The sequence below is a fragment of the Podarcis bocagei genome (assembly GCF_964188305.1).
Source record: "Podarcis bocagei genome assembly, chromosome: W".
In the NCBI taxonomy this organism is placed as follows: domain Eukaryota; kingdom Metazoa; phylum Chordata; class Lepidosauria; order Squamata; family Lacertidae; genus Podarcis; species Podarcis bocagei.
In genome coordinates, this window is record NC_138131.1 from 71,788,865 (window position 1) to 71,802,013 (window position 13,149).

A 13,149-nucleotide genomic window follows, 5' to 3' on the forward strand; every position below is an offset into this window, starting at 1 on the left:
ACATTCCTACTTTCATCTCGGGTTTCCCCCACCTTAAAAAAGAAAGAAAAAAAGCTTTCAGACTACCCAAAGAGGATTAGCAATGAGATTGTAAACTTGAGGACGGGAACTATCTTTTTTGTTTGTGTGTGTGTGTGTGGGGGGGAATTATTTACTTAGACATAATATTTGTACCTACTTAACATTTGGTTTATCAGTTTTCCTACTACATAAAAACCAAATATTAATACAACTTTTATAGTAGCAAAAAGCAAAGGCAGCTTTGCATAGCCTATTGCGTTTAGGCGTTATTCAAGCTTAAGCTTTAGGCCCGGACCCAAAATTTCAAAGCCAATGTTTCCAAAAGATTGTGCTGTTTTAATATTAAGTGTGAAAACATTTAAACAATCGTCACTTACAGTTCCCATAGTTGTTTGCTAATAGTAATGGAGAATCTGTGACTCTTTTGGATGCTATTGGGACTCCAGCTGGAAGAGAAGCTGGAAAAGGAATACCGTATTTTTCGCTCTATAACACGCACCAGACCATAACACGCACGTAGTTTTTAGAGGAGGAAAACAAGAAAAAAAAATATTCCAAATGAAACAGTGGATGTATGATTTTTGTGGTTCATGCTGTGGCCACAGACATGTGATCTGACAGTGAGTTTGGAGTAGCCCATTGCAAAAATCCTGAGGATCCATGTGGATCCATGCTTTGTAACCATGTTTTTGCACCACTGCGACCCTAGGCAACAGTGGGTGCGTGATTTTTTGGGTGCAGGCTGTAGCCATGGACATGCTATGTTATCTGATGGTGAACTTGGGGTGACCCAGTGCAAAAATCCTGAGGATCCATGTGGATCCGTGCTTTGTCACCACGTTTTAAATGGGGTGGGAAGGAAAAACACAGAAGGGACAAGGAGCACAAGAGGGGTGTGCGGAGAAGCAGCTGGCTAAGAATGCAGGGGAGGGGGTTTAATGGGGTGGGGGGAGGAAAGGAAAGCAAAAGCCCCCCCCAAGCCAGCCCCCCCTCCCTCTCTCCCACCTGCATGTTTTTCGGCTGCCTGCGAGTCCCTAGAGCACGGAGAGGAGGAGGTGGTGGGCTGGAGCCTGCATGCAGTGTGACTCGGAAAGAATTAGAAGGAAGGACTCGATCCTTTCCTTAACCCTCTGCTTGCCAGGAGGGCAGGGGATTCCCTTCTCTTTGTTGAGTTTGAGCAAACGCAGCAACAGAAGCAGGTGGGCAGTAGGACCCTGAGGCAGAATGCAGGAAAGCAGCAGCTTCCGCCTTCCCTCCGCCCGCCCGCCCGCCCGATCTTATTTTTGCCTGATTTTTGCCTATTTTTGCCCCTGCGCTCCGGCGAGTCAGCTCCAGGGACCACACATTCGCTCAATAACACGCACAGACATTTCCCCTTACTTTTTAGGAGAAAAAATCTGCATGTTATAGAGCGAAATTTACGGTAGCTGGGGAAAGACACAGCTGTTGATAATGAGGCTTCAGCGTTCTTAGAGGAGAAAGGGGCGAGGCAGAAAGGCTTTTGATTTTCTTTCACCCATAGAAGCCCAGCTAAAACATTTATATATATTAGAAAATTTCAGTACTTCCTAATCCATGAAATTCAGAAGCTTTATAACGAAACATTGCAGTACACCTTTAGCTTAAACACATTCCTGCTTTTCTCTCTGGTACTGAATGTGGGAAACACCCTATGTGCTTTACAGGCATTTCACACAACCTTGCCATTACTTGATAAGTGTAATTGCGTGTCAAGGTCCCCAAGCCACCCCTCAAATAACTCACAACACACACATAATTTTTGTTTAAGGTTTTTGGCATAATTTTGGCCACAACTTTATTAACATACATGATTGTTAGTGGTTGCTTAGGCATTGGTTAAGACTATCTTTTTTTTTTAATATAAAATATTTTATTAAGTTTTAAAACACACAATAAAGAGCAAACACACAAAATCCCCTCACCAAACAGAATAACAAACAAAACACCAAATGCAAGAACACCAACAAACACTATAGATAGAAAAAAGAAAAAAGAAAAAGAAAAACATAACTATTCAAAAACTTTTTTATATAACTAACTGGACTTCCTCACATCTCCCTTACCCTGCGTTCTTTATAATAGAAAATACCAGCAAATTGTTACCTTATTTCATATCTTATTTTGTACTTTTCAAACGTTATATTTTTTAATTTTAAAGTAGTTTTTGTCAGTTATTTGTACCTTAAATTAAACATTGTATTACTTTAAACTTCGACCTTATCTTACTTATAACTTAATTTCTATATCTCACAATCAAATTACTGGAGCCATATTTTTCTAGACCATGCAATTTCTTAACATTCATATAACTTATATTGTTTTTGTAAGTAGTCTTTAAATTTTTTCCAGTCCTCTTCCGTTGTTTCTTCTCCCAACTCTCAGATACTGCCAGTCATTTCAGCCAGTTCCATATAGTCAGTTGCGTCTGCCACTCTTCCAGTGTGGGCAAATCTTGTGCCTTCCAATGTTTTGCAATAAGTATTCTTGCTGCTGTAGTCGTGTACATAAAAAAGGTTCTGTCCTTTTTTAGCACTTTCTGGCCGACTATGTCCAAAAGGAAGGCCTCTGGTTTCTTGGTAAAGGTATATTTAAATACCTTTTTTAGCTCATTGTAGATCATTTCCCAGAAGGCCTTCACTTTTGGACAAGTCCACCAGAGGTGAAAAAATGTCCCTTCAGCCTCCTTACATTTCCAGCATTTATTATCAGACAGGTGATATATCTTTGCAAGCTTGACTGGGGTCATGTACCACCTATATATCATTTTCATAATGTTTTCCTTCAAGGCATTACATGCCGTGAATTTCATTCCGGTGGTCCATAACCTTTCCCAGTCCTCAAACATAATGTTATGCCCAATATCCTGTGCCCATTTTATCACGGCTGATTTGACTGTCTCATCCTGAGTGTTCCATTTAAGCAGCAAGTTATACATTCTTGAAAGTACCTTAGTCTTTGGTTCTAACAATTCTGTCTCTAACTTCGATTTTTCCACCTGGAATCCTATCTTTTTATCCAATTTAAATACCTCTTGAATTTGAGCGTAGTGTAACCAATCTCGCACCTTATTCTTTAATTTTTCCAAACTCTGCAACCTCCAATTATCTCCGATTTTTTCTATTATTTCCCAATATTTCGGCCAACCGGCCTCCATATTGAGTCTTTTTCGGGCCTTCGCCTCCATTGGTGATAACCATTCTCGGGGTCTTGTTTTCTAATAAGTCTTTATATTTTGTCCAGACAATAAATATTGCTTTTCTGACAATATGGTTTTTGAATCCTTTGTGAACCTTTACCTTGTCGTACCACAAATATGCATGCCATCCAAAAGCATTATTAAACCCTTCCAGATCTAGGACATCAGTGTTCTCTAACAGTAACCAATCCTTCATCCAGCAGAAGGCTGCGGCTTCATAATATAACCTTAAGTCCGGCAGGGCAAATCCCCCTCTTTCCTTTGCATCAGTTAAAATCTTGAATTTTATTCTGGGCTTTTTGCCCTGCCAGACAAACTTAGAAATATCTTTCTGCCACTTTCCAAAACACTCCACTCTGTCCACAATCTGTAGGGTTTGAAACAAAAACAACATCTTTGGCAATACATTCATCTTTATAGCTGCAATTCGACCCAACAAGGAAAGTTTCAATCTTGACCAAGTTTCTAGATCCTTTTTAATTTCTAGCCAACATTTTTCATAATTGTCTTTAACTAAGTTCAGGTTTTTAGCAGTCAAATTTACCCCTAGGTATTTCACCTTCTTTACAATTTTTAGGTCTGTCTCTTTCTGAAACCTTTCTGATTCCTCAGTTGTCAATTTCCCCCCCAAAACCTTGGTTTTTTGCTTGTTCAGTTTAAACCCCGCCACACGACCAAACTCATGAATTAATTCTAAAACTCTTTTCGTGCTAGATTCTGGCTCCTGTAATGTTAAAACCAAGTCATCTGCAAAAGCTTTCAGTTTGTATTGTTTCACTCCGACCTGTATTCCTTGCACCAACCGGTCCTCCCTAATCATGTTCAAAAACACCTCCAGGACTGAGATAAATAACAAAGGGGATATGGGGCAACCTTGTTGTGTTCCTTTTTCAATTTTAAACTCTTCTGTCACCACATTGTTAACTATCAGTTTAGCTTTTTGCTCTGAGTAAATTGCCTCTGTTCCATTTTCAAACCCCCGTCCCACTCCCATCCCTTCAAGGTTTTTCTTCATGAATTTCCAAGAAATGTTGTCAAAGGCCTTCTCTGCATCAATAAAAATTAGCACTGCTTTTGTATTTATGTTGGTTTGCAAAAGTTCCAAAATGTCAATAATGTTCCTAGTGTTATCAAACAAATGTCTACCTGGGAGAAAGCCTGCCTGGTCTTTATGAATTACTTCATTTAACACTTTTTTGAGTCTATTTGCCAAGATATCTGCAAAAATTTTGTAATCCACATTTAGGAGTGAGATGGGACGGTAGTTCTTAAGTTGAGTCTTTTCAGTTTCCAATTTAGGTTTCAATGTGATGAAAGCTTCTTTCCACGATTCCGGCGCCTTCTTCCCCTCCATGATCTGATTACAAACCTCCAATAGTGGTTGTATCAAAAAATCTTTCAATGTTTTATAATACTTGGAGGTAAGACCATCTGGCCCTGGAGATTTGCCTAGTTGCATATTCTGAATGGCACCCTCAATTTCATGTTATGTTATCTTATAGTTCAGGATTGTTCTCTTTTCCTGAGATAATTTCGGTAACCCATTAATTTTTATGAATTGGTCTATCTCCGTCTCATTTTGCGGCCCTTGCGTATAAAGTTGTTTGAAGTATCTCTGGAAGCACTTTCTAATTTCCTCTGGTTTCTGGATATTTCTCCCTTCAATCTCTAGGTTTGTAACCGTATTCAATTTTTGTCTCTTCTTCAACTGCCATGCTAGCAGTTTCCCACACTTATTCGCTGATTCAAATGATTTTTGTTTCATTTGTTTAATTTTCCACTCAACTTCTTGATTTATCAATTTAGCATATTGTGCTTGGTGGAATTTGATTTCTCTCAGAACCTCCTGTGATTTTGGTTTTGATCTCAATTTTTTCTCACCATCTCTTATCTTCTCTAAGATCTTATCCTTTTTTTCATTCCAAAGTCTTTTCTTTATCGTATTCTGTTGTATCAAAAACCCTCTCATAACAGCTTTACTTGCGTCCCAGATTACTCTTTTTTCCACCGTGGTATTCAAATTTATTTCAAAGTAGTCTTTCAAAGTTTTTTGGGCCTTCTTCACAATCTCCTGATCTCTTAATAGGGTGTCATTCATTTTCCATCTGAAGGAACCGATTGGAGTAAGTCTCATTTCCACTTTCATAGCGTTATGGTCGGAGCAGGTTTTGGGACAGATTTCCACTTTTCTGGTCTTAGGTGCCAGCCCTCTAGTTATCCATATTTGGTCGATTCTTGTCCAAGACAGATGGGCTTCAGAAAAGAATGTTCCTTCTTTACCTAGGGGGTTCTTTGTCCTCCAAATGTCAATCAAGTCCATATTGTCAATTAGTTCAAAAAAGGTTTTAGGTAGTCTGCCGTCTTTTGTTAAGTTTTGATTTTGTGACTTGTCCATATTTGTGGAGACCACCCCATTCATAACTCCCATCATAATGATGTTGGTATAGTCCAAATAGTCCAGCATTGTCTCATGCAGTTTCTTATAGAATTCTGATTTCCCCTCATTCGGTGCATAGATTCCTAAAATTAAAAACTTTTCTCCTTGAGTCTGTATCTCAATAGCCAAAATTCTTCCTTGCTCATCTTTAAATAAAAATTTTGGTGACAGGCTCTCCTTTGCATAAATCACCACTCCTCTTTTCTTAACTCTCTCCGATGAGATAAATTCTTGGCCTAATCTTTTATTGATTAACACTTTCCTATGGAGCCTAGTCACATGCGTTTCCTGCAAGCAAATAATGTCCAATTGTTCTTTTTGCAATATGTGAAATATTCTTCTTCTTTTTTCCGGGGAATTCCCGCCATTAATGTTCCAACTAAGAAGCTGCAGAGTCATCCTGGATCAATCTGTTATTCCTTTGGTGGTGGCGTCTCTTCCTTTGAATCCTCTGGTCCCCAGGGTGCAGGTGTAGGTGCAGGTACCGGCGGAGGTGGTGGCCAGGATGCTATTGCTCCTTTCTGAAGGTCCTCTTTGTGGTCGTTCAAAAACTTTTGTTGGTCTTCTGCTGTCTTAATTTTAACTTTCTTTCCTTTGAAGTTGAAGGATAATCCTTGAGGAAATTCCCACCTAAAGGGAATTGAGTTGCCTTTCAGTAGTTTTGTTAATTCCGTATATGTAGCTCTAAGGTCCAAGAGTTGTTTCAGAATATCTTTGTAAGTTTCTGCTCTGTTGCCTTGAATGTCAAGTGATTTTCCAAAATGAAGGCCTAGTATTTTATCTCTCTCTTGCTTGGATCTCAAAATGATCAAACAGTCTCTGGATCTGTCCTTCCTCACCACTCTTCCCAATCTAAAAGCACTTACAATTTTAAAATCCTTATCTTCTTCTATCCCCCAGAACTTTGAGAATTCCGATGTCAAATAGCCGATCAAATCTCCCTGTTCAAGTTCTGGGATTGCTCTCAATCTAAGGTTGTTTTCCCTATTTCTCAGTTCAACCATAGACAGGTAGGCCTGCTGTTCACCAATCTGTTTGTGCAAGGGCTTTACCTCCACCTTTATTGCCTCAACCTTCTGATTGGCTTCCACGGCTTTTTGGTTAGCTTCCTCAGCCAATTTGCGATTTTCTGCAGTTGCTTCCTGGAGATTCCCAATTGCTTGTGTATGTTGAGCAACTTGGTCAGTCAGTTTGCTTATAGTGGCTGTGGCTTGGTCAATTTTGGACGAATGCTCATCCGCCTTCTTATTTAAAATTTCCAATTGTCCCAAAATTTGATCTAAGACTGCTGCAGATCCTCCTGAAGCCATATCCTCTAATGGTGTTTGCTCAGCTACCCCTTCTTGTGTCCCTAAAACAGCTCGGACAGATGATCTGCGTGGCGGAGAAGTCAAGGTTGTTTGTACCAGTTGTTTAGCTTTCGTTTTCGCCAATCTTGCTTTCCCTGTGCCACTCATTCCAATCCTGTCTACGTGCGGCATTGGTTAAGACTATCTGCCCCCCCCCCGCCCCCCGCCTGGGGACAGAACTTACTTCCGGATTCCACCGAAAGCCAGTAAGGGAAAACAATATTGGGGAGAAATGGAGCTGAGCGACAGGCCCTCACTTCTCCCCGCATGCTCCCTAGGGCTTGCCGGTCCTAGCCCCATTCCAGGGATTCGGACGAAAACATGGCAAGCCCCTGGGTTCCTCTAACGGAATTCCCTAAGCATCAGGTCACCACTAGATCTTGACAATTTCCTGCAATGATCGATGCTTAGAAGGCCTATGATTCAGTTCCAGGAGATATTGGTGACAGGCGCTGTAAGGCAAATACTGCTTCAGCCTACCAAGAAATTCCTCTTGAAAGAAATGTGTCTCTCACCTGAGGGATAATTACCTCCTGTACCTGGAAATGCTTCATTTCAAATTACTGTGGACTTGACTGTTCACATAATTTCACTCTCTGTGCTTATGTGCACATTCCACATGTACTAATCCAGGGATTCAAAGGTGAAAAGTAGGCGAATAGGTAAGCAGTGGCGGCGGTGGGGGGAGAATGGTGGGGCCAGAATGCACAAACTTTTCAAGGCTAACTTGACTGAAGCTGCATAGGCAGACCAAGCAGCTACTCACAGGCAGGAGAAGGGATGGCGGGCACAATTCAAGAGGCAGCTGCTATTCTGTAATCAGCTTTTTGCCAAATTGCAGTCAAATTCCTCGGATGTGGAACCTACATCCCATGCCTCCTGTGGCTGCTCAAGACGGCCACTTGCAGTCCCATAACAACCCAGCGGTGGCCAGTGGCGGCCCCTTCGGTATCGGAGGGACTGATCCCCCTGCCTAGAAATATTGAGGGGGCTGAAGCCCCATATACCCGTTACCCCTGCTTTCTTGTATCTTTTGGTTTAGAAAGGGGTCCTTACTGTCACAGTTGCTTCTCTCATAGGAGATAGATGGTGAAGACTCCACCTGTTCTGATTCTCTCATGTCCCACTCGGCTACCTATGGTGTGTGCCTCCTGCAGCTGTAGGTGACTGTCATTTGCAGCCCCATAACTACAACCTGGTGATGGGGGATAGTGGGGGGGGGGTGGGCTGAGCCCCCATGGTCAGGATTTAATCCAGCTGGGAATGGATTTAATAATCTTGTGTTTTCCGAGAATGCATGTATCTGCCCCACCAGTTTGCCTGAGATGGGTGGGAGGAGTTATTAACATTCCAAATTCTCCTTCATCTTTCACTCACTGGCCCATCTGTGTGGTCAAATTACTCAATGTGACCTAGATGTGTTCATCCACACCTGTCGTACGTCCCGCTCAGGTACCTACGCCCGGCGCCAAATGAATTGTTTGGTCCCATAGGCTGCATTAAGATGGGGTGAAAAACTAAGGATTTTGCTCTAGTTTGAGTTGCCAATCATTCTGGTTCCTTCGTCTTGGTTAAAAGTTGTTTATTTGTTTGGAAACCTGTTATGATACCCTGCAGAATGCAAATGGATTAAATCAAATTTTCCCCTCCCCTCTCCTCTCCTCCATCTTCGCCTCCCCTGCCAGGCGTGGCCATTCATATTTCTCGCATGTCCCTCGTGGCTAACAGGGCCCTTGGCCTCCCACGGCTGCTGGGGACAGTCATTTGTGGCCACAGCAACAGCCTGGTGGTGGGGGATGGCGGTCCCCTCAATACTGGGGGGACTGAGCACCCTTCCTAGAAATATTGAGGGGGCTAAAGCCCTGGGTATCTACGAGGTCTGCCCTGCCTTGTACCTGCAGTCAGTCATTCCGGCCAACTGAGGCAACAAGTCCTCAGTAGAGAATCAGCTCTGCTGGGATCATTAGAATTCTGCAAATAGCAGGGGCATCAGTGCCTTGGTACTTCATCCTCTGTTGGGTTCCTCATCGTCTTTTACAAAGGAAATGGGGCTGCTGCAGTTGGACAGTCGCTTAAGACATGCCTGCAAGGAGGTGTGGGCCAGCTCTGACACAGAGCACTCTGCACCCAAAATGGCAGGAAATGCAATCAAACTTCCGAATCTGAACTACACACAGGCTAACACCAGGCAGGCCCCAGAAGAAGGATCTTTCTTGTATCTTTTACTTTAAAACATATTAAAAGGACATTAAAACATGGGCATTAAAACTCTGGGCGGCTTCCAACAAAATCTTAAAATACAATAGTTCGTCAAACATTAAAAGCTTCCCTAAATTTAATGTTTTCCCTTGCTGGTTTGTTGCATTGAATTTGATTCAGAGCAATGGGCCTGTTGTGACATATTATCAGATAACATTGGACAACATTGCTTTTCACATATTTCTGTTCCCTCATTAAAATGGAAGCAAAGAACTAAAGGACTCCTGGATGGTTAAATCTAATAAAATTTGACTATGTTTCTAATAAAATGCGACTTCGATTTCTTGTCCACGAAGAACACTGGGCTCCCCCCTGCCGCCTTGGATTCCCTGATGAATCCTCTCTTTAGATTTTTCTCGATAAAGTCCTTCAGGTCCTTGATCTCTCTCTCCGACATGGAATAGAGCTTGCCCACCGGCAGCGTGGCCCCCGGGATCCGGTTGATCTGGAAATCATACGGTTGATGCGGTGGCAACGTGTCAGCCTCCCTCTCGCTGAACACCTCCTGTAGGTCCCGATAATATGGAGGAATTTCGGTCGTCCCTGCTTTGCATGCTGCTGCCATCCCGGCCTCCAACTGTCGAGGTAGCTCTAGGCCCAGGCAGTTCTCCATGCAGTGCGCCGACCCAAAAATGACTGGCAGAATCCGGGAGTTGGGAGAAGAAACAACGGAAGAGGACTGGAAAAAATTTAAAGACTACTTACAAAAAAAATATAAGTTATATGGATGTTAAGAAATTGCATGGTCTAGAAAAATATGGCTCCAGTAATTTGATTGTGAGATATAGAAACTAAGTTATAAGTAAGATAAGGTCGAAGTTTAAAGTAATACAATGTTTAATTTAAGGTACAAATAACTGACAAAAACTACTTTAAAATTAAAAATATAACGTTTGAAAATTGGCAGGAAAACTGGCTTTCAGGTGGAAAAATCAAAATTAGAGACTGAACTGTTAGAACCCAATACTAAGAACTTGTCAAGAATGTATAATTTGCTGCTGAAATGGAATACACAAGATGAAACAGTAAAATCGGTTATGATTAAGTGGGCACAGGATATTGGCCATGTCAGGGGTTCAGAGACAGAGGCACAGGTGAGGGAGGAGACGGAGAGCGACGTGGAAGAATCCCAGGACAGTGAGGAAGAGGATGACAATGACTTGAGATCTTCCATGAGTCTCTCAAGTGAATCGGAGGATTCTCAGGAGGGGGCGCCCCTAGTCAGGACAAGGGGGGTCACAGGGGGGACCTGCCAGGAGCAGGGAAGCAGCAGGGAAATCCCGAGTGGGAGTGGGAGATCGGGGCCGGCTTCCCAGCAGGAACGGAGGGAAGAGAGGGGAGTTCCCAGTGTGACACACGGAGCGGAGCAGGAAAGAGACAGGGGAAGGAGATCGGGGCAGGACGTCCTGCCGGAAGAGGCGGAGAGTAGTACAGGGAGTAGTGTAAGTGTCAAGAGGAAGGTCAGGGGTAGCGAACGCGCGCCAAGTTCAAATGTGGAGGCGCGCGGAAATGGAGAAAGCCCGGAGGAGGAGCCTAGCCCCAAAGCACGAAGGAGGGGGGAACAGGCATCTGAGGAATCCGCTTCAGGAGAGAGCAGGAGGGAAGGAACCCAGGGGGGCAGAAAGACCCTGCGGAAAAGGAAAGACAGGAAGAGGTGGTCTAGCACAAGCCTCTTAAGTTGGTGTAGAGGCGGGACCGACTCAGAGGGGACTTCAAATGTCTGACGTTAGAGACGCGGGGCTGCGCGTCTCGGTTGTGGAACCAATAATGAACTGCAATAAACATCCTTGTATATAAGAAGAGCTTGGCGTTGGTCTTTTGTGAGCTGAGACCTGAGGCAGCCTCTGACAGGCCATAATATTATGTTTGCTGACTGGGAATGGTTGTGGAACACCGGTATTAAATTCACGGCATGTAATGCCTTAAAGGAAAATATTATGAAAATGATTTACAGGTGGTACATGACCCCAGTCAAGCTAGCAAAAATCTACCATTTGCCTGATAATAAGTGTTGGAAATGTAAAGAAACTGAAGGTACTTTCTATCACCTTTGGTGGACATGCCCGAAGATTAAGGCTTTCTGGGAAATGATATATAATGAAATGAAAAAGGTACTTAAATGTACTTTCCTTAAGAAACCAGAGGCCTTTCTCCTGGGCATTGTCGGCCAATTGGTGTCAAAGAAAGACAGAACTTTCTTTATGTATGCTACAACAGCAGCAAGAATACTCATCGCAAAGTATTGGAAGACACAAGATCTACCCACCTTGGAAGTATGGCAGATGAAAGTGATGGACTATATGACATTAGCCGAGATGACTGGCAGAATCCGCGACCAGGGAATGGAGACGGCGGAGGAAGAATGGAAGAAATTTAAAATCTACCTTAAGGAATATTATAAACTTGATGAATGTTAGAATGTCGAGGTTTTGATTAAGAAAGGGTTACAGCGATTTAAGACTAGACTGAAGGAAAGATTAAGAGGACAGAGGTTTGACAGAAATATTTAGAGTTGCTAAAAACTTTCGGCCATTGGGATTCAGAAAGGGGAGGTATGGGGGAGTCTGAGAAACAAGGTTTATGAAAAAAAAAAGGATATGATACTATACGTGTTTGTATGTTTTTTATATGTTTGTATTGTTTTAAAAAAATTTGTAAAACCAATAAAAACAATTATATAAAAAATAAAAAAAATAATTTAAGGTACAAACAACTGACAAAAACTACTTTAAAATTAAAAATATAACGTTTGAAAAGTACAAAATAAGATATGAAATAAGGTAACAATTTGCTGGTATTTTCTATTATAAAGAACGCAGGGTAAGGGAGATGTGAGGAAGTCCAGTTAGTTATATAAAAAAGTTTTTGAATAGTTATGTTTTTCTTTTTCTTTTTTCTTTTTTCTATCTATAGTGTTTGTTGGTGTTCTTGCATTTGGTGTTTTGTTTGTTATTCTGTTTGGTGAGGGGATTTTGTGTGTTTACTCTTTATTGTGTGTTTTAAAACTTAATAAAATAGTTTATATTTAAAAAAAAAAGATAGTCTTAACCAATGCCTAAGCAACCACTAACAATCATGTATGTTAATAAAGTTGTGGCCCAAATTACGCCAAAAACCTTAAACAAAAATTATGTGTGTGTTGTGAGTTATTTGAGGGGTGGCTTGGGGACCTTGACACGCAATTACACTTATCAAGTAATGGCAAGGTTGTGCGAAATGCCTGTAAAGCACATAGGGTGTTTCCCACATTCAGTACCAGAGAGAAAAGCAGGAATGTGTTTAAGCTAAAGGTGTACTGCGATTTTTCGTTATAAAGCTTCTGAATTTCATGGATTAGGAAGTACTGAAATTTTCTAATATATATAAATGTATTAGCTGGGCTTCTATGGGTGAAAGAAAATCAAAAGCCTTTCTGCCTCGCCCCTTTCTCCTCTAAGAACGCTGAAGCCTCATTATCAACAGCTGTGTCTTTCCCCAGCTACCGTAAATTTCGCTGTATAACACGCAGATTTTTTCTCCTAAAAAGTAAGGGGAAATGTCTGTGCGTGTTATTGAGCGAATGTGTGGTCCCTGGAGCTGACTCGCCGGAGCGCAGGGGCAAAAATAGGCAAAAATCAGGCAAAAATAAGATCGGGCGGGCGGGCGGAGGGAAGGCGGAAGCTGCTGCTTTCCTGCATTCTGCCTCAGGGTCCTACTGCCCACCTGCTTCTGTTGCTGCGTTTGCTCAAACTCAACAAAGAGAAGGGAATCCCCTGCCCTCCTGGCAAGCAGAGGGTTAAGGAAAGGATCGAGTCCTTCCTTCTAATTCTTTCCGAGTCACACTGCGTGCAGGCTCCAGCCCACCACCTCCTCCTCTCCGTGCTCTA